Source organism: Diuraphis noxia, unplaced genomic scaffold (assembly GCF_037042655.1).
Source record: "Diuraphis noxia isolate RWA-SAM2 unplaced genomic scaffold, SU_Dnox_SAM2 contig0003, whole genome shotgun sequence".
Taxonomy (NCBI): Eukaryota; Metazoa; Arthropoda; class Insecta; order Hemiptera; family Aphididae; genus Diuraphis; species Diuraphis noxia.
The window spans coordinates 16,896,889-16,919,390 of record NW_028301713.1 but is presented as its reverse complement, the minus strand read 5'-3'; the positions used below and the strand labels follow the sequence as shown (position 1 = coordinate 16,919,390).

Below are 22,502 nucleotides of genomic sequence, written 5' to 3'. Positions count from 1 at the left end.
TTCTAGATAAGTTTAGATATAAGGAACATGAAGATGTAAAGACAGGGAGTGGAGAATGGACAGTGCCATTGTCTGCATATGTTAACTCAATAAACCTTATAATTGAACAGAAACGTGTGTTTGTTAATTTATTTACTTAATCTACATTGAAACTCTGCAAGTACGAGGCTACGGTCAACCGACTTGTAACTGTAATTAGGGTAGAAAAATCATTTGAACTTAAATTGAAATATAGTTATCAGTGATAAAATTTTCATACTTATATATGTCTATTTTCAGACCACGCATAGAATAAAACATTATAAATACGTAGTTTAAGGATGATATTTAATTATAATAAATAATAACTAACAATTTTTTGTTTTAGAAAATCGGAAAATCGAATATAGATATAAAAAAAAAATCACCCTACTTATTTATATGATGTTGGATAAAATATAAAAATAAGATTAAACTTTAAAAATATTTAAGATGCATATTAGAAATCGTGTAAAATTAAATAATTATTGAAAATTAAATTGACTTACTATCACCTAATACACAGATAATACCCGATAGTAATTAATAGGTATATAATATATTTTATAATTATAAAATATTCATTAAATGTTATGATTAAACTTGAAAATCAAGTGATTTACTTAAAATGTTTGCATTGAATTTCCAAGTTTTTTGGTAGAATATAAATTTCGAAGCATAATAATAAGGGTAATAGAAAAATCATTTGAACTTAATTTGAATTAGAGTTTATAGTTATAAGTTATAACACATTCTTAGTTATATGTCTAATATCAGGCCATGCATAGAATTAAACATTATAAACCCGTAATTTAAGGTTAATATTTAATTATAATAGATTATAACTATTAGTTGTTTTTTGTAAAAACTCGGAAAATTGAATACATACATTAAAAAATAAAAATTACACTACTTATTTCAATCACGTTGGATATAATATGAACATAATATCAAACTTTAAATATATTTAAGATGCATATTAATGTAAATTTTGTAAAATTAAATAATTATTTAAAATTAAACCAACTTACGAAGTCCTATAATCGACAGAGAATATACGATAATAATTAATAAGTGTATTATATATTTTATAATTATAAAATATTCATCAAATGTTATGACTTATAACATATTCATACTTATAAGTTATATGTCTTCTATTAGGTTATGCATAGAATTCAAAACATTACATACATAAGATTAAACTTTAAAGATATTTAAGATGCATATTATAAATCGTGAATAATTATATAATTATTTAAAATTAAATCAACTTACGTTGCTCTATAATAGACAGAGAATACCCGATAATAATAAATAAGTGTATACTATATTTTATAATCATGAAAATATATTCATCAAATGTTACGATTATAGTGGGAAATCAAGTGATTTATTCGAAATGTTTACAATGAATTTTCAAGTTTTTTCGGTAGAATATAGATTTTGCTGGCTCAAGCACTGTCGGGACATGGTTCCAGCTGTACCCATGGAGAAGGGGGATGGCTTTTGATCCTCACTGCTTCTACTGCGAGGAGCTGGAAGTCTCATTGGAGCACACGTTGTTCCATTGTCCGTACTGGGAGGAAGGTAGACATGAGATGGAGTAGTCGAGTAGTGCATTGGTCGGCGTCTGTGGCCCGAGGATGTCCCTGATATCATTCTGGGGCTGGAGCAGGAGCTCCTCTCTGATGATATATTAAGGAGAAGTTGGATTATGGTGTTGGTAGAGAAGCAGAGGCTTGCATTTGACAGGATGGTGGAGACGATAATTGGGCAGGAGGAGGCTGCAGAGTGCGTCAGGCAGACGAGAGGTGGACGGGCAGTATAAGATATGTTGTTTTCTATGGACCAGCTTTTTTTGTGTTTTTTTGTGTTTGAGTGGTTAGAGGCCTCCAATTTTCCTATAGATTGATTGTCTTATTTGGTAAATAAACGATACAGGGTCGGGTGTCAGTATTGTGCTGAACAGTTCCCGCCCATTCCTGCTTTTTGAACAGGGGAAAAAAAAGAATATAAATTTCGAAACATAGAATTAGGGTAGAAAAATCATTTGAATTTAGTTTGAAATAGAGTTCTTAGTTATAACATATTCATATTTATATGTCTACCATCCGGCTTTGCATAGAATTAAATTTTTTTTTTCTTTATTTATTTAAGTAACTTAAAATCTATACAATATTATGTACAATAAGCAAATCTGATAGTTAATATAATATAAAGTAACAGAATTTAACATTTGTGGGCAGACGGCCAGTTTATTGAGTGTAGGAATTTTCAGGTCTCTGTGAAGATTATTGTTTGTGAAATACCAAGGAGAAGATGTTATTTATCGTAGGCAGATAGATTGAAAAGCTTGAAGTGTGTTGGTATTAGAGGGCTTTGCAGAGCCCCATAACTGGATACCATATGTCCAAGCTGGTCGAATTATTGATTTATATATAGTAAGTTTATTGGAAAGGGAAAATTTGGATTTTAAGAGTGGTCTGAGGATATGAAGTCTAGAGTTAACAGTTTTACTTTTAAGTTATATGTGTGGGCTCCAGGTTAAGCGTTTGTCGATAGTTAGCCCAAGGTATTTAACTTCGTTTGCCTTAGAAATTGTTATATTGGTTAACGTAACAGGTGGAGAACCGAGATTACATAACGAAAATGTTACTTGAACACATTTAGTTTCGTTTATTTTGATTTTCCATCTGTTTGCCCACAAGCTGATCATATTTAAATGGTATTGGATCATTTTACTGGCTGTGATGTGGTTTTCGTTGGAGGTGGTTAGCGTGTCATTAGCGTATGTACCTAAAGATGTATAAAATGTCTTGTGTATGTGACGAGTGAAAATGTCCTTGCGGGACTCTAGTTCTAATAGTGTAACGGGTTGAGTAGGTGTTGTTTAGGCGAACATTAAAGAAACGATTTGGCAGATATGATTTTAACAAGGGTAAAAGAGGGGTGGGTAAGAACTTTTTAAGTTTGTACATTAGTGCGTCGTGCCAAACCCGATCAAAGGTTTGGGGAATGTCAAGGAATACTTCTGTACAGAACTGTTTTTTTCCAGAGAGCTGGATATGAAGGTTAAACATTATAAATAAGTAGTTTAAGTTTAATATGTAATTATAATAGATTATAACGAAAAAAAAATTTTTTTTTTTTTAACTCGGAAAATTGAATACAGATATTTCAAAAAAAAAAAAAAAATCACACTACTTATTTAAATCATGTTGGATATAATATAAACATAAGATTAAGCTTTAATCATATTTAAGATGCATATTATAAATCGTGTAAAATTAAATAATTATTTAAAATTAAATTGACTTACTATCACCTAATAGACAGATAATACCCGATAGTAATTAATAGGTATATAATATATTTTATAATTATAAAATATTCATCAAATGTTATGAATTTATGATTAATGCGGAAAATCAAGTGATTTATTTGAGATGTTTGCAATGAATTTTAAAATTTTCTGGTAGAATATAAATTTCGAAACATAATAATTAGGGTAGAAAAAGCATCTTAACTTAAATTGAAATATAGTTGTTAGTTATAATATATCCATACTTATATGTCTACTAGTCTACTATCATGCCATGCATAGAATTAAACATTATAAAACGTGGTTTAAGGTTAATATTTAATTATAACAGATTAAAACTAACAGCTTTTTTTTTGACATTCGGAAAATTGAATACAGTTATTTAAAAAAAAAGAATCACATTACTTATTTTAATCATGTTGGATATAATATAAACATAAGATTAAACTTTAAAGATATTTATAATGCAAATTATAAATCGTGTAAAATTATATAATTATTTAATATTAAATCAACTTACGTAATACTATAACAGACAGAGAATACCCGATAATAATAAATAAATTTATTATATATTTTATAATTATAAAATATTCATCATATGTTATGATTAAAGTGGAAAATCTAGTGATTGTTTTGAAATTTTTGCAATGAATTTTCAAGGTTTTCGGTAGAATATAAATTTTGAAACATAATAATTAGGGTAGAAAAATCATTAGAACCTTATTTGAAATATAGTTTTTAGTTATAAAATATTCATACTTATATGCAGGCCCGTTGCCACGGAGGGGCATGGGGAGCATAGCCTCCCCACTAATAAATATTAAAATTATTAGAATGACTTTTAGGTATAGGTATGTATTTTATTGCTTACAACTAAGACCGGATTTATATGCATTTTAAATTGTAAAATATGCATGCAAACATGCACTAAAAAAAATAAAAATAAAAATGCAAAACATACAAAATAAAATTTCAATTTTTATTCAATTTTATATTTGGTAATTATTTATTAATTCTATTACATTTTTCATAAATAAAAAGTAACATTTATAATATATTACTAAAATGTAATTTTTCGTTAAATTGTAATTTAATTTTTAAGCATTGATATATTGTAAAAAATATTTTATTAAAATTAAAAGTAGGTACATTGGTGATATAAATAGGAAAAACGTACGAACAATTTAAGTTTGTAAGTTAATTAGAAAAACAATAAGTTATCAAAGTATGTTCTGTAATATATAAATATTACAGTTTAATATTCTAATAAATATATAATGTAGATTTTCAATTGTAGGCGTACTTAGAAAATGTGAAACCAAACGTAACTAACCAAATTAAAATAAATACTACGATCATTAGATTATAAGAAAATAATTAGACCATAATCACATTTTAAAATTAAATTATCAATCGCACAATTACGGACTGACCAGATTATTTATATCATAAATGACGCAAAAATATGTACATATATAAAATCATAAAAAACCACACCCAAATTTGAATAATATACAAAATATTCACAATTTACAAAATAAACAAATATACTTTATATAACAAACCCGTCTTCCTTCAAATATTATGCACTGACACTTAGTTCACTCAAATTCAACACTCGTAGAATGAAACAACCATAACCAGACAAAGCAATGCAATATTTACACCCCTTTAGTATAAACTAAATAGACATCATAAAAACAACAATAGCATCGAAGAAAATACAAGACATTAATATAATATGCAATATGCATGTATATTACAATGCATGACAAAATAAATAGGTATGATCACAGATTTTTGATACGCATTCCCGGCTCCTCACTTCTCCATAGAAAGTGGTGGGAGACTTCCGCCTCTTTTCATTGGTTGTTGCTCTGCTGGTATTCCGCTGATAGTGATTGACGGTTATCAATTAATATATAATAATATTAATAATATTTAACTATACCCATAAACAATTATTACAAAATTCAAATTTTTACAAATCAATCACGGATTCGTGGTAATGATTAAACTCAAATGACAAAAGACGAAAATCAATTACCAAATAAGCATTTAAGTATAGAACAACGCTTTTAACAATCAAAAACAAAAAAAGCGCCAAAAAGTATAAGCCAATCAAAAGACGCGGAAGGCTCCCACTCTGTTCTGCGCAGACTGAACAAAATTCAGTATGTTGTGATCATACCTATTTATTTTGTCATGTTACAATGTATGTATAATATAAAATTACGTAACGAACACGCGCGTCACGTAGGCCACTCGACCGCGCCAGATGACATGATGTAGTGGGGAGAACGCGCATAAAACCACAATGCCTACACAGCATAGGTGCAGTGAAAAATCTCACCAACTCAATATACAAGTCTCAAGTAAAAAAATACCGCCAACTCCAACGCTTCAAGGCACACGAGGTCAATATCGAAGACACCAGGAGAACAGGACAAGATTCAATTCCACATATTATATAGTCCCCTATATGGCAATGTAAAACATGTAATACATACTCAAAATCACAAACCAAGAAATCATTGATCATTCATTATGTACCTGAAATACCATTTATGAAAGTTGGAATTGATATTGCTGAGTATGCAGGAAAAAATTTTCTAATACTGGTAGATTATTTTTCAAAATGGTTGGAAGTAGAAATATTAAAAAATAAAACTTCAGCGGAGTATATCAGCAAACTTAAAAAAATATTTAGTACTCATGGTATACCAGAAATAGTGGTTGCAGATAATATGCCTTTTGGCTCATATGAGTGTAAACAATTTTCTAAAGAGTGGAACTTTACGTTTACAACTTCATCACCAAATTATCCAAAAAGTAATGGTCAAAGTGAAAAGGCAGTAGGAATTATTAAAGATATGTTAAAGAAGTGTAAAATGAGGGTACGGTGGATTTTGAATTATTTAAATTAAATTACAATAACAGTCCAGTAGGAGGGCTAAATTTTTCACCAGCGCAAATACTAATGAGCAGGAGATTAAGAAACAAATTACCATATAAAATGGAAGATTTAAAACCAAAAGTATTGTGTGATGATGCATATAAATTAATTATGAAAGGAAAGAAAAAACTAACAAAGTATTACAACAAGACAAGTTTAAATAATAATACAGAATTTATGTTAGGAGAAAAAGTATGGATTCAAGATATAATAAGTAATTGTGAAGTGAAGGGAGTATAGTCAGAGCATTACCACTAAGGTCTTACTTAGTTAAAATGGATAAAAATAATAGAGTTGTTAGAAGAAATAATATTTTTATAAAAAAGGTAAAAACATTTCAAAGGCTAGATAAAGAGAATGAAATTAAGGAAACACACAATAAAAAGAACGAGGAAAAAGTGTTAAGGAAATCACAAAGAAAAATAAAGGTTCCTGATAGATATGGTTCAAATAATTTAAAAAAAAAAAAAAATTATTAAGATTATTATTACTGAAGAGATGTATCAATATTATTCTTATTGTTATGATTATATGTAATTGTGTATTGATATTTAAAAAAAAAAAAAAAATGTATTAATAATGTTTTGTACTGATTATTAATAGGATTATTACCATTATTTTATTATGTAATGAGCATTGATGTTTTATGTTAACATTTTTAATGCGTTTATTACTGTTTTAAAAAAAAAAACATAAATTCTTGTTCTGATTATTACTATTGTCATTAATATTATATTCTTATGTGTAATTATCAATATGTTTTGTTGTTATAAAAAAAAAAAGAAAAAAAAAGGGGCATGTGTGATAAGGCCAGATAATTGAATAATAATTGATAAGATTAGTTTTTAGAGGTTATATAATTTAATAGAAAATAATGTGATTTTATAAGATGAAATATAATTATGTAAAATATAAAAAATACAATATTAAATAAAGATACTAAACAAACATTTTTAAAACCTTGTGGTAGTCTTGTGAAAGTCATTAGTCCATGCACTGTGGTAAAAGCTAACATGTATCCGCCCTGTTCTCTCACAGGAATTTGAAAAAAACCCGAGTTTAAGTCCAAAGTCGTAAAGTATTTGGAACCTTCTAAACTTCGGGATAAATCCATTGTTCTGGATAATGGGTATTGGTCTGATTCTATTATGTTATTAAGATCTTTATAAGAAACGACAAGCCTATAATTATCTTTTTCTTTCGTTTTTACTAAAAATGCAGGTGAAGCAAAATTCGATTTTGTGTGTTTGACTATATTAGCCGTCATTAGTTTATCTAGTTGTTTTTTCAATTCTTGCCTTTGTTAAAGTGAAGTTCTATGTGGCGGGTTAAATTTTGATTCTTTTGAATTTGGTTTTATTTGTATTTAACATGGTTGTACATTAGCTGGTTTAGCTGGTGTCGGTAGAAAATATATGTATAAATTATTTTAGTAATTTTATTGTCGATTATGTTAATCGGTCGTTAAGTTATTAGATATTTTAATTTGAGTTCCTTCTTTATTGTATATATTTTCTCTATCTTCGGTTATAATTATATTTATTATTTGAACTTCTTCATTATGTTTTATTTTATTATTTATGTTTGTTTTTATTTTGATACTGTTTTTTATATGTTCTAAGGAAATATAATTGTTTGTATAAATAATTTTTTTGGTATTTTATTTTATTTGCTATTGTTTTTTATCAATGTGCCGGGACACCAGTATTCCTTTATTTAAATTGTATAGCATTTTAGGAGGGGTCTAGGCAAAAATAGCGAAACAATTTACCGCGAATGTAAAAATTGCGAATCCATAATAGCGTAAATTTAATAAGCGATAATAACGAAACTTAAAATTATATATAATTTTAAATATTTCGCAGCGATATAATTTTAAGACAAAACCCTATGCAGGTAGGTCACAATAATATTGATATCGGTATACCTATTGATATCGTTATACCTACTGATATCGTCAATATGCTATTTTAATTATTATTTAACTTATATATATATAAAGAAAATATGGATAAGATTGTCAATCGCGTTATATTAGAGCTGACGCAATTTAATACCTACAGTTGTAGTTCGACAGTGCGTAAATGTGTAGCTTGTATTATTTAACTTAATATTTTCGTTCGTTAAAAAAACGAGTGCAGTGAAAAAATATATTAATATTATTTTCAATTGAATTTGTAAAAATTAATAAAAATAAAGATTTATTATTGTATAGTGGCTTTTTGCATCGTGAAGATAGAAAACAAAATAATACAATATATTGGCGTTGCGTAGAAAGTTCATGTAAAGGTAGAATAATTACGATACACGGATAAATTAAAAGTCAACCTAAGGAAATCTCACATAATCATGTTCCCGATCCGTGTAAAATCCAATACAAAATGGATGTGAATAAGATAAAAGAAGAGGCTGTTCATACACAAAATACTCCACTTGATATAATCAGTACTGTTCAAATAGTACCTGGAGTAGCCGGTGCAATGCCTTCAGTTCATCATTTAAAACACACTACCTATACGAAGAGTTCGGACACGTAACCAATGCGCACCACCTATTCCGAAAACAGTGAGTGACCTTAAAATTGCTGATGACTATACTAAAACGATGAAAGGAGAAAAATTTTTAATATTTGACAGTGGAGCATCACAAGATCAAATTTTAATATTTTCGACCGAAAATAATTTAAAATTAATGGATCAATCAACTAATTGGTTAGTCGATGGAACTTTTAAAACCGGTACCTTCACTTTTTTATCATTTATTCACTATTCATGTACTTATTCAACAAGGTGACCAACAGTGTTAGGACTTATCTAGATAAATTTATCTAGATAAATTATCCAGATAATAATTATTTTATCTTTTATCTTATCTAGATAAATAAATATAAGTTATCTAAGTATTTATTTTAGATAAATATTTGACTTATCTAGATAAATTTGAAAGATAAATTTTTTAGTGAAAATTAGATAGATCTGTACCAAAAATATTATTAACTATGTGAATTTTGTTTTTGGTCCACTCGACAACTTCTTCAGCAGGGTGACTTCCCAAATTTTTATTTATACTTTGTTACTCCCTAGAATCCCTTGGATCTTATTGGTTCCTTATATAATTATATGTGTTGAAGTTAATGTTTGGTGATACACATCATGATATATTAAGTTAAGTCGAAAATAAACATATTATATAGGCATGTACTTACATGACATTATATATGTTTTTTTAAATTAGTTGTTTTAATTTTAATTTCTATAATTATTTGTTATTTATCTGGATAAAATATTTTTATCTTTTATCTTTTTGTTAGATAAATTAAATTTGTTTATTTTTTATCTGTATCTTAGATAAAATTTAGTGTTGTTATCTTTATCTTTATCCAGATGATTTTTTTGTTATCTGTTCCTAACACTGGTGACCAAACAGTTAGTCCTACCATTTATGCATTATTAACCGATAAATCTCAATTAACATACACACGTTTTCTTAAATAAATATTAGAAATAAAACCATCTTTAAATCATACATCGGTAATAATGGACTTTGAACATGCCTCAATCAATGCATTCAAAACTGTTTTTCCACATGCTGAACAACAAGGTTATTTTTTTAATTTTTCTAAATGTATGTGGCAACAAATTCAAAATGTTGGTCTAATCGAAAATTATATTAATAATGCTAACTTTGCTCTTCATATTCGTATGCTAGCTGCTTTAGCCTATGTTCCACCAGATAACGTTATTAATAAATACGAAGAAATTTTAGAAACACAATTTTATGTTGAAAATGAAGACCTGTTAATGCCATTCTTGGATTATTTCGAGGATAACAGGGTAGGAAAAATAACAAGAAGACGAAAAACTCGACGACAACCAAGACATCCTATTGATATTTGGAATTGTCACTATTCAGCCAAAAATGGTCTTCCAACAACAAACAACGTTGTTGAAGGGTGGCACAGAGGATTTACATCTGTTATTGGTTCGTATTATTTTATTAATAATTAGTATCTTTAGTAATAAAATATATATTCTTTAGGAGCAAGCCATCCCAATATATGGAAATTCATTGATGGAATTCAGAAAGTTCAAAATATAGAAGAATTGAAACGAGAGCAGTATATTGCTGGAGAACAACCACAGAAAAAAAAAGTACATGGACTGTGATAAAAGAATTCATGTATTAGTTACAAATTATAATACTAATGAGAATAAGAACTTCATAAAAGGTATAGCTTATAATTTGTTACTGAATGCTTAGATATAATTATATTTAAATTGAATATAATTATTTTATTTAATATTATTATTATTACTACTATAAATACATGTTATTAGAACTTAACGATATTATAATTATAATGATTTTTCATTTATATTACATGATCACTCCATATTTTATTGTATGCTTTACTTTTTTAAATCTCATTTATAAACTATTTTTATCCATTTTTTATTGTAACAAATATGTTTGATATTTACACTGTGTCATATAAGCAACTCAACAGACAGCTGATGTTTCTCTCTTCGCTATTATGTATTTTTGCTCTTTTTTACGATTCGCTATTTTTATTTACGCTATTATCAATTCGCGATCTTACATTCGCGGTAATTGTTTCGCTATTTTGGCCGGATACCTTATAGGAGGTCTAAATCCTGATCCGTATACATATTTGTGTTAGGTTGAATCAGAATATATGTATGTGTCGAAACCTAAGTGATTAGCGATGCTACTGAGCTGGTCATCGTGCCACCAGTAATTAGGTAACTCTGATAATTCTAATAGGTTTAATATGTCAGCTAGAGTGATTATTTTCTTTGGTTTGTTATCATTAATTGCGTTAGTTAGCGCGTATAATCCGCAATCTACGTCGGATTTTACGTTTTCCCCTATTTGATATTCAGAAAAAAATTTATAAATTGAGGATTTATAGTTGTTTTTTATAGAATTATTTGTGTTGGCAATAGTGTTAAATGTGTTTTTTATATTTGATATTATGTTACTTTTTTTATTTTTTAACATGGTGGGAGTGTGACAGTAATATATTGTGTATTTCTGTTTCATTGAATATTTCAAATATCATGTTTTTAATTATTTCCCATTTAAGCTCATTGTTAGTTAAATTTTCTACGCATAATGCTAGGTGTTCGTATTTTTCTTTTATCATGAATTTTTTTAGGTTGTATAAATTGTCAAAAACGTCTATATAAGATGTCGGTATATTATATTTTTCTTTTAATATGAGCTGATGTATAGACCTATGTTCTGTATCAATGGTAATTATTTCCCCTGGTATTAATTCTAAGACATCAAGTATGTAGGACATGTTACCATATTTTTTGGTAAGTTTGTTAGATAATTCTGTATTGTGTTGGAGGTCAGCCGAGATTAACTCTGTATCGTGTTGGAGGTCAGCCGAGATTGTGTGATGATTGTATTTATGATAACTGTGTTTATTAGTGTGTTTTTAATTGTCGGTTATTTATTGAACAGGTTTTCTGGAAGTAAAGGTTAATGCGACTTTCCAGATTGCGAATTTGACCTATTTATTCGTTTTTTTGATCGGGATTTGCGTTATTAAAGTAACAAGTTTCAGCTGTGTGGTATCTTTTATTACATATTGTGCATATAAATTTCCATTTACATTCGGATCCACTGTGATTATAATTGTTGCACTGTTCACATTGGACCTTTTTATTGATGTTATTATTCGGGGTTAGTGAGTAATTTTTACGATTATAATTATAATTGTAATTATTATTGGGAGTTGATCGATAATTGTTCTGATATTTATTGTAATTATTATTTGGAGTTGGCGAATAATTATTATTATTGATTGATCTATTATAGTTAGGGCGATAGTTAGATTTGTTGAATTTTGATATTCGTTATTATTGTTCCTGTTATAATTTGACCGATTTGTATGATTTTGTGTGGCATGATTTGTATATTGCAGGTTAACATTATTGTTATTATTAATAAAATTGTTAATTACTGATTCTAACTTTGAAATTTGTGCTGTTTATAAATCTGTTTTTTGTTTTTTGTGTCCTCTATGATATTCATGTGTTCTTTAGTAATTTGAGCTCTTATGTCGTCATGAGATTGAGTTGTATTCCCGTTTATCATAAATTCTATCGATTCATATTTTCTTATATTCTTTTTTAATTCTTCTAAGTTAGAATTATCTAATATTCCTACATATCTGGTGATTTCTGGTTTAAGCTCTTTCATTATTGTGTGGGTTATTTCCGATTGAGACATATTAGAGTCTATTTTTTTACATAAGTCTTCTGCGTCGTTTATATATGAGGCGGTAGTTTCGTCGGGTAATTATTTTCTTTTCTCTAACATAGTTCTTAGCATGTGACTTTGGGCTGTAGGTTCAAATTCTAAACGGAGTGCTTGTTCTACTTGTTCCCGTTTGGTTAGATTACTATTTTCAAGGTTATCAAGAAAAGTCGCGTCTGTGTTTTCGAGATATATAGGCAGAAAAATTTTTTTTTGTTCTGGAGACCACCCATTTGTTGCACTAGCTTTATTTTATACTTTAATAAATTAATTTACATTTTCGTGAATAACCCCAGAAAATTTGTTAGGTTTATAAAATGGGGTTTTATCTGTCATATTGATATTATCGTTAACAAAATCTGATGGTGACCAATCCCATTTTATATATTTAAATAGTCAAGACCTTAATTCTGCAAATTTTCCTACTGTTTTTAATTTTCTGTTTTCAAGTTCTAGTATTATTTTATGCCAGTTTAATTTGGCAATGTCTTCCCAGGATGTTAATGAGAGAGTTAATTCATTAATATTTTCATCTATTAAGTTTTCGTTTGGTAATTGAATATTATTTTCGTGTGTGGACATATGTTTAATATTGTTAAAAGCTGGTTTGTGTGGGAAGTAATACGCAAGAGTATTCTAAGATTTGTATAATTTCTAATAAAAGTGATTAAAAAGTTGGTGAAAATATGTAACAACGTGTTGTAAGTTTTAAAATAAAATATTGAAAATATTTTATAAGCCTGTTGTCTCTAATTTCTTTTCGAAATGCAGCAATTTTGGTTATTTGTTTGATTATTAGTGTTTAAAATAATAAATAATTAGTTTTAACCTTAGTCGTTTTATTCTGTTATTTTGTATTTCATCTAATGTTTTATTAATAATTGATGTAACGGCATATGATCTGTATATATTGTTACATCTCCATGTCCATAAATATAATTATGAAATTTTTTGCATGAAAATGTAATTGCTAGTAGTTCTTTTTCAATTTGTGCATACTCAATTTCTGTCTTATTTAATGATCTCGATGCAAAATAAACAGGTCTACCATTCTGTATTAAACAACTACCTAATGCACTTTTGGACGCATCACAATATATTTGTACTGGTACTCGCACATCAAATGGTGCCAAGACTTTATTACTTATGATTATATTTTTTAAACTGTCTATTGCATTAGCACACTTTTCTGACCATATCCACGTATTGTCTTTCTTTAATAACTGCCTAAGTGGTTCTGTTAGTTTGGACATATTAGGAATAAAGTTTCTTAAAAAACCTATCATACCTAAAAATCTTTGTAGTTCAAGTTTGTTAACTGGATATTCTAATTCTTTAATAACTTGTATTTTATCTGGGTTAGACTTCATTCCATTTTTGTTAAAAATCATTCCAAGGTATTTCACTTCCTGTACACAGTACTGTATTTTATCAAAATTAAACTTTATATTATAGTCTTTAGCTCTCTGTATCACTTTATTAACTATATTATCATGTTCTTCAATTGTCTCAGCACTTATCAATATGTCATCGACATATATTGTGACATCTTTTATATCCCCAAAATATTTGTACACTAACTTTTGAAAAAATGCTGGTATATTTTTTAATCCAAAAGGAGCTCTCAAGAATCTATATGTTCCATAGATAGTATTAAAAGAACAATATTTACTCGATACCTCATTTAGCTGAATATGATAGAACACATCCTTTATGTCAAACACTGAATAATAAGTTTTATGTGATAAGTTAAGCGCCAATTCTTCAAGCGTTGGAATTGTATACATTTCTTTAATAATAGCTTTATTTAAGTATACTGGATCAATGCATAACCTAAGAGACCCATTAGGTTTTTCTACTATTTGCAACCTATTTACCCAATCAACTTGTTCATTTACTGATATTATAATTCCCTTTTGCTCTAACATTTGTAATGTAGCTTTGAATTTATCTTTGATTTTTAATGGCATTCGTCTTGCTGTTAATGCTTTTGGTGTGGAACCTTCTCTTAGTTTAATCCCACACATATCCGGAAAGCATCCAAACCCTTTAAATATGTCTTTATTTTTCTCATAGAACATATCTTTTTTACTACAGACCTCATTTGTGTTAATTGTTTTCATTGTATCAATTCTTTCACTAGACCTAATTCTACACTAGATTTTAAACTTAAAATTGGAGTCAACTTCTCTTTAATTACAACAAATGCAACCACTGTATCTATATGTTCATTTTTATTAATTATTTTACACTTTAAATGTATTTTACCTAACGCATCTATACTTGTCCCTCCAAACGCATATAACTTAATCTTACATTGTTTTATTTCTTTTTGTTTATTTTTATCTATATAACATAATGGCAATACATTAACGTTAGCACCTGTATCTATTTTAAATGTAACTTTTATATTATCTATAGTCAGATCTTTATACCATATTTCATTATTACTCACAGTTTTTTGATTATCTACCACATCAGTTTTTAAATTATCTATTGAGAAATGAACCTCACTACTAGTTTCTGATTCATCATCCTTTACTGTATGTGCTTTTAAGGATCTACAGCATATTTTAAAATGACCTACCCTATGACAACCATTACACTCTTTACCGTAAGCAGGGCAACTTATCGGACCATGAGTTGTACCACATCTCTTACAGTTATATTCTTTCCCACTATTCTCTGTTTTTTGTGGTTCATTTACTTTATATTTAATATTTTTATTTTGAACATTATTATTTAACCCCTTATTATTCTTATTATTACTACTAAAATATTTACCTTTTGATTTTGTCTTGTTTCCATTAATATTCCACACCCTGTTTGCTTCAATTGATTGTTCCAGTTCCTTTCTGTTTTGTTCTGCTGCCTCCACTGCTCGACAATATTGAAGAGTTTTTTCCAGTGATAAGTCTTGCCGTAGTAGTCGTTCTTGTATTTCTGTAGTTGTTTTGTATTCCACACACTACTCTGATTTTCAGTATGCGATACTCATCTTTCTTGAAATCACATTGTTTCACCAATTCTTTAAGGCTGGTAATGAATGAGTCAAATGTTTCATCTGGTTGTTAATTTCTAGTAAACAACTTTTAGAACGTCATAGCCTCATTTTTTTTTGGACTACAATATTCTTCAAACTTTTTTAGTATTGTTTCTACAGTATCAGTATCTGCAATGCTTAGAGTATTATATATTTTCAACGCCTCTGTTCCCATTAAATTTAAAAGTTTGGCAACTTGCACCTCATTTTCTTCTTTGTTTGTCTTAGTCGCCTTGAAGTATATATTAATTTCTTGTTTGAAAATCTAAAATTTTCATTTATGTTACCATTTAACATAAGTGGCCCTGGTTTGTTGAATGAATCCATTTTATACAGCTAACCAATATCTTCTTTTTTGTTGATTATTAGTTATTCTTCTTCCCTGCTGAAGACGTACGTTCTTTCATTTCAACTGCGCCATGTTTGTTTAGTATCTTTAATTAATATTGTATTTTTATATTTTACATAATTATATTTCATCTTATAAAATCAAATTATTTTCTATTAAATTATATAACCTCTAAAAACTAATCTTATCAATTATTCAATTATCTGGCCTTATCACACAAAAAATGCAAGGGCAATATTTCAAAGAGAACTTAACAAAGTATTTTCTGAACACTTGTACAAATCAGTTATTATATTTATAGACGACCTAGAAACTTTGAGGCAACTTTGAGATAGCCTTAGACAACTTAAAAAATGTTTTCGAAATAATAAGCCAATATGGATTTTCATTAAAAACAGCTAAATGTACAATATTTGCTGATAACATTGAACTTTTAGGACACCAAATATCAAGTGATGGCATCAAACTTTTACCTAGAAACACGATAGCAATAACTAACTTTGAAAGACCTAAAACTGCCAAACAAGTTCGAAGTTTTCTAGGATTAGCTATAGTTACTATCGGAGACTAGTAAAAAACTTTTCACACATAGCCAATCCGTTATTTCAATTAACTAAACACGACAATAATAAATTCATAACTTGGAATGATGATCACGAAGACGCATTCAATAAATTAAAAACAATTTTAACATCTTAACCAGTAATTGCACATTTCTCCGACGATAAAGAAACATATCTAACTATTGACGCTAGTATAATCGGTTTAGGAGCTGTACTAGAACAACCAGACGAAAGCAACAAATTAAGACCAGTAGGTTATGCATCACGAAAAATCTTAGACTCTGAAAAAACATACTCGTCCAAAAATGTATAGCTTTTAGGTCTAGTTTTTGGCATAACTTACTTTAGAGAGTTTTTATGGGGATGAAAGTTCACAGTATTCTCCGATAATATAAGCTTACGATATTATAAAAATTTAAAAATACCATCTGCCAGAATAGCTAGACTTATATTAAAAATATTAGATTTTGATTTCATAATAAAACACAAAGCTGGTAAAGAAAACAAAGTCGCTGACTGTTTATCTAGAGAAAACATAATGAATATAATAGACGCTGTAAATTTTGAACACTACACACATTCTAATGAATCTGAATTTATACATAATATAAGCATTGATAAACACACAGAAATAAACATTATTGAAAAACAAGAGAATGACAGTTTCTTTATTGAAATAATAAAAGCAATAAATAATTTACCTACATCTAATAAATATAAAAGACTATCAAGGAGATACATAATAACAAACCAAATATTATATTTAAAAAGACATATTCCCAAACAAAATATAGATAACGCTTTAGTTATTCCAAAAAGTTTAGTGACAAATATAATCACAACCAATACCACTACCCAAATGCAAGCCATTAGATAAAATAACTATTGATTTCCTAGGACCATTACCCTCTAGCAATAACAAAAATATATAGGTACTTGTATTCACATGTCAATGCACTAAATAGTACCTAGATACATCACATCAGACAGAGGTCTGCACTTTAAAAATAAAATAATGAATGACGCATGCACAAATTTTGGTATAAAACTAATATTTTCATTTAGTTACACACCTCTGCAATCTCAAGGATTCACAGAAAGAATCAATGGGGTAATATGTCAAGCCATAAGACACTATATAAAAGACAATAACCAATCAAGGTGGTATTTCTATTTATCATACAGAGTGATTTTTTTATCATGAACCACTCATTATTTCAAAAAATATACTTTAGTTTTTTACAAAGTTTCATGTTGTTGAAAAAATAACGTTTTTATTAAAAAAAATATTTTTTTTATATATTTTTATCCTTATATTTTTTTAAGTTTTTTACTTTTTTGAATGACAACCTAGAGTTTTAATTTCATATTCCAAAGCAGAATATTTTTCTAAGTATTTTAATACGTAAAAATCGAATTTTGGACGAGTAGTTTATGAGTTATAAGTATTTAAAGTTTAGATTGGTGGAGTCGCGGAGTGGAGTGGTAAGCGGTTACCCCGCAAAATGTTTGTCCATTACTCCGCTTGTCTAAACTTAAAATACTTATAACTCATAAACTACTCGTCCAAAATTCGATTTTTACCTATAAAAATACTTAGAAAAATATTCTGCTTTGGAATATGAAATTAAAACTCTAGGTTGTCATTCAAAAAAGTAAAAAACTTAAAAAATTATAAGAATAAAAAATATTAAAAAGCATATTTTTTTTTAAAAACATGAAACTTTGTAAAAAAATATTTTCAAAAACATGGATACTTTTTGAAGTAATGAGTGGTTCATGTTAAAAAAATCACCCTGTATATAATATTTAGCTATAATAATTGTTATATTAATAATATTAATATTATTTTTTTGCTCAATACCTTTTTAGATTGTTAGGTGTATATTTGTACGGATTTTGTAAAAATACGCAAAAATATGAAGAACATGCATTAACGTCAGAATATGCAAAAATATACAGTATAAAATTTTGATATTTAATCAATCAAGTAATGATTGGACACTCATTCTGCCCTGCTACTGCGAAAAGCAGTAACTACAAAAATATCAAAAACGAGGTTTTAATGTTATATTATTAATGAGATTATTCTGCGTATAGTTTAATCTTGGTTAAATACACGAAAAACGACATCTAGTGGCTTAAAATTCAATCTGGAAATGTCGTAACTACAGTAAAAATATAAAAGTCGTACCATTCCTAGACTAAAACGCAGTAATTAACAATTCCTACAATTAAAAGCAGTATGTACACTGTAGTTACTGCAATTACCGTTAGCACCAAAATATTAAATGCTTTTATTGCATTTTCTTCTAGTAATACAAGTACTTTGTTGTTATCATTTGCCGCGCAACTGCCGTAACGTCCAATTCGTACAATCGTTTAGACCGAAATTCTTTCCTGCGTGATAGCCCTCACGCCATTCAATCGCGCGGTCAAAACTACGTGTGTTTGTACTTTTTAGCCCGCTTTATAAGTTATTATTATATTTTATGATAACTTATCTTTAAAAATTAACTCATTAATTTGTAATATTAAATTAAAAAATATTCAAAACTTTTTTTATAGTTTATAATAAATAGGTTCCTTAAATTAAGTTTTTACTGTGATTTGTTATCTTTCATTAGGTTTTACTTGTATTATAAAAACTAAATATATTGTTATTTATTTTATAATAAGTTTTTATATTATGTTTTATTTTGTTGTATTAATTATTAATTAAACAGAAAAAGTTATGTTTTTTTTAAATGATTTTATTTTAAAACAATGTATTATTTTAATAAAAAGTTTTAAAATGTATGATTGAGAAGTTTCTTTAATATTTGAGTTAATTAATAATTTTTGTAGTTACTGCATTTACTACTAGCAGTCTTATATGATATTGATAATACTGCATTTTATAAATTGTACCACTATATGTTATTATACGGGTAATGCTAATGTAAAACGCAGTAACTGCATTATTATGTGAAAATTGTCAAAAATAATTTATTAATCACAAAATTAATAGCATTTTTGAATTTCTGACATAAATTTCCATCTGTTTCAGTCAAAAGGAATACTTAAAATCTTAAATTTATTTAAAAAATTACAAAAACATAAAAGTTCAATTTCCCGAAAATATGATTTTTGTAGTTACTGCTTTTCGCAGTAGCAGGGCAGCATTGACTGCATGCATATGATGTTGAAAATAGCAACATGCGATTTATGCAATATCCGGTCTTTACTTATAACCTTTTCATCGGTAATAGAATAGATAAAAAAAGTTTTTTTTAGCCGTATTTTATTATTTATTTCGGAAATTCCGAGACATGACAATATCACTGTTATTTAAAGGTAAGTCAATAAATTGTTGTATTATGATTGAATTCAGATTTATATTAAATTTAAGACAAATTGAATGATCGAAATTTTTTATAAATAAATATAATTAAATTGAAATATATATAATTAATATAATTAAATAAAATATTATTTTTAGTTTTAGTTTTTATTAAACATAATAAACACATAATATGGATTCATGGGTAATCAAAACAACCAAAAACACATCTAAAAATACTATCGAAAATAATAAAACGCCCAAAAGTACTTCAAATAATTATAAAACATCAAAAAATACTTCAGTAATTAATGAAACAAATAGTCAACCGATTTTTCAAACACATAAAAAAAATTAAATCATTCTTCCGTCGTATCCTAATGTAGGTGGTAGATCTTTTAGAAGTCAAGTGTTTAAATTATTTGATTGGCTTGAATATTGTCCAGAAAAATGTTGCATTTTGTTATCCATGCAGAATTGTTGGTAATAATGAGACTAAAGAAATTGCATTTTCTGTGACATGATATTCCAACTCGAAAAAAGCTTTAGAAAGTAATAAGGGGTTTAATGGGGCGCCGTAAATGCCCGGAAAATAATAAGGCGGACTGTAAAAATCCGGAATTTTTCCGTAATATCGCGGACCGTAAAAATCCGGAAAAAAAAATTACTACGAACCGTAATTGTCCGGACTGTACTTATCCGGAATTAAAAAATAGTGAACCGTAATACCACGGACCGTAATATCCCGGAAAATCAAAAACCTTAATCTCCTGGACTGTAATTGTACGGAAAGCTAAATGACACGGACCGTAATCTCACGGAACGTAAAATTCCGGAAAAGTATAACATACGACGCTAACGCCATCAAGTGGAACAAAAATATATATTGGTCACTGACTAAGGATAGGTACAGTCGTTGCCAGATAAATGCCAGATAGATCAATATTATTACCGAAAATACATCAATAAACCAACTATTGTTACAAAAAATATTTTACGATATTAATTTAAAATCAAATATAAAAAAGTAAATAAAATACAAAAAGTAGAAATTGTAAAATAATATAATTAATATAATAATAATAATAATAATACATAGCATACATAACTATACAACAATAGTTTGTTATGGCTGTAGTGGTGCCAGGCGCGGCTTCAGAGACTTACAAGGGGAGGGGCCATTTTTTTTTTGCTATCACTAAATAGCAAATGGGACTTAGAGAGTACCCGAACCTGGAACGTAAGATTGTCAATAAATAATGTCTTGTATTTACACATTATACATGGTTTTATTTAATAAATTATTTTGTATAATTATGTATCTAAGGACTATTATCTTAAATATATATAGGTTATAGGTACATAAACCGTCCGTCAACAATAATAATATGTTAAAATGTTATGACTGTAATTGAGTATTCACTGATAATAGTCGTTTCCCCAAATTAGTACAGTTTGACTACGTTCCTATATTATATTTAATGAGATGTCAGTGTAAAATGTAAATAAATTAAAAATTGCATTAATATTGTTTTTATATATAATGCCCCCCCCCCAAAAAAAAAAAAAAATTTGCATTGCCACTCCTGAAAATTTGGTCTGGCTACGGACCTGCTTATATGTCTTCTATCAGGCCATGCATAGAATTAAACATTACAAACACGTAGTTTAAGGTTAATATTTTATTATAATAGATAATAACTAAAAACTTAATTTTGTTTTAGAAACTTTACATTAAAAAATTATTTAAAAAATAAAATCACACTTCTTATCTAAATTATGTTGAATATTATATAACCATAAGATTAAACTTTAATGATATTTAAGATGCATATTATAAAGCGTGTAAAATTATATAATTATATAAAATTAAATCAACTTACGTTGCACTATAATTGATAGCGAATATCCGATAATAATAAATAAGTGTATAATATATATTATAACTATGAAATATTCATCAAATTTTATGATTAAAGCGGAAAATCAAGTGATTTATTAGAGATTAGTTTTCAATTAATTTTCAAGGTTTTTAATAGAATATAAATTTCAAAACATAATAATAAGGGTAGAAAAATCATTTGAAATTAAATTGAAATAAGAGTTCTTAGTTATACTATATTCATACTTATATGTCTACTATCAGGCCATGCATGGGATTAAACATTATAATTACGTAGTTTAAGGTTTATATTTAATTATAAGAGATTAAAACAAACAGTTTATTATAATAGAAACTCGGAAAAATGAATACAGATATTAAAAAAAAAAATCTCACTACTTATTAAATCATGTTGGATAAAATATAAACATAAGATAAAACTTTAAATATATATAAAATACATATTAATATAAATCGTGTAAAATTAATTAATTATTTAAAATTAAATCAACTTACTTAATACTATAATAGACAGAAAATACCCGATAATAATAAATAAGTGTATTATATATTTTATAATTATAAAATATTCATCAAATCAAATGTCATGACTAAAGTTGAAAATCTAGTTATTGATTTGAATTGTGTTGGGTATACAATCGGTAATTCAAAATTGCGCGGTCGTATGCGATAGGCATATGCCGTTATGTTGTCGCCCTGCTGCGCCGCCACCGAAAAACTGTGCGAGTG

At 27.5% G+C, this 22,502-nt stretch overlaps 1 pseudogene; it reads left to right on the top strand.

The window, feature by feature from the left end:
- The first annotated feature begins 8,993 nt into the window (after positions 1–8,993).
- On the top strand, positions 8,994–10,309 carry LOC149056860 (uncharacterized; annotated as a pseudogene).
- Positions 10,310–22,502: the final 12,193 nt, after the last annotated feature.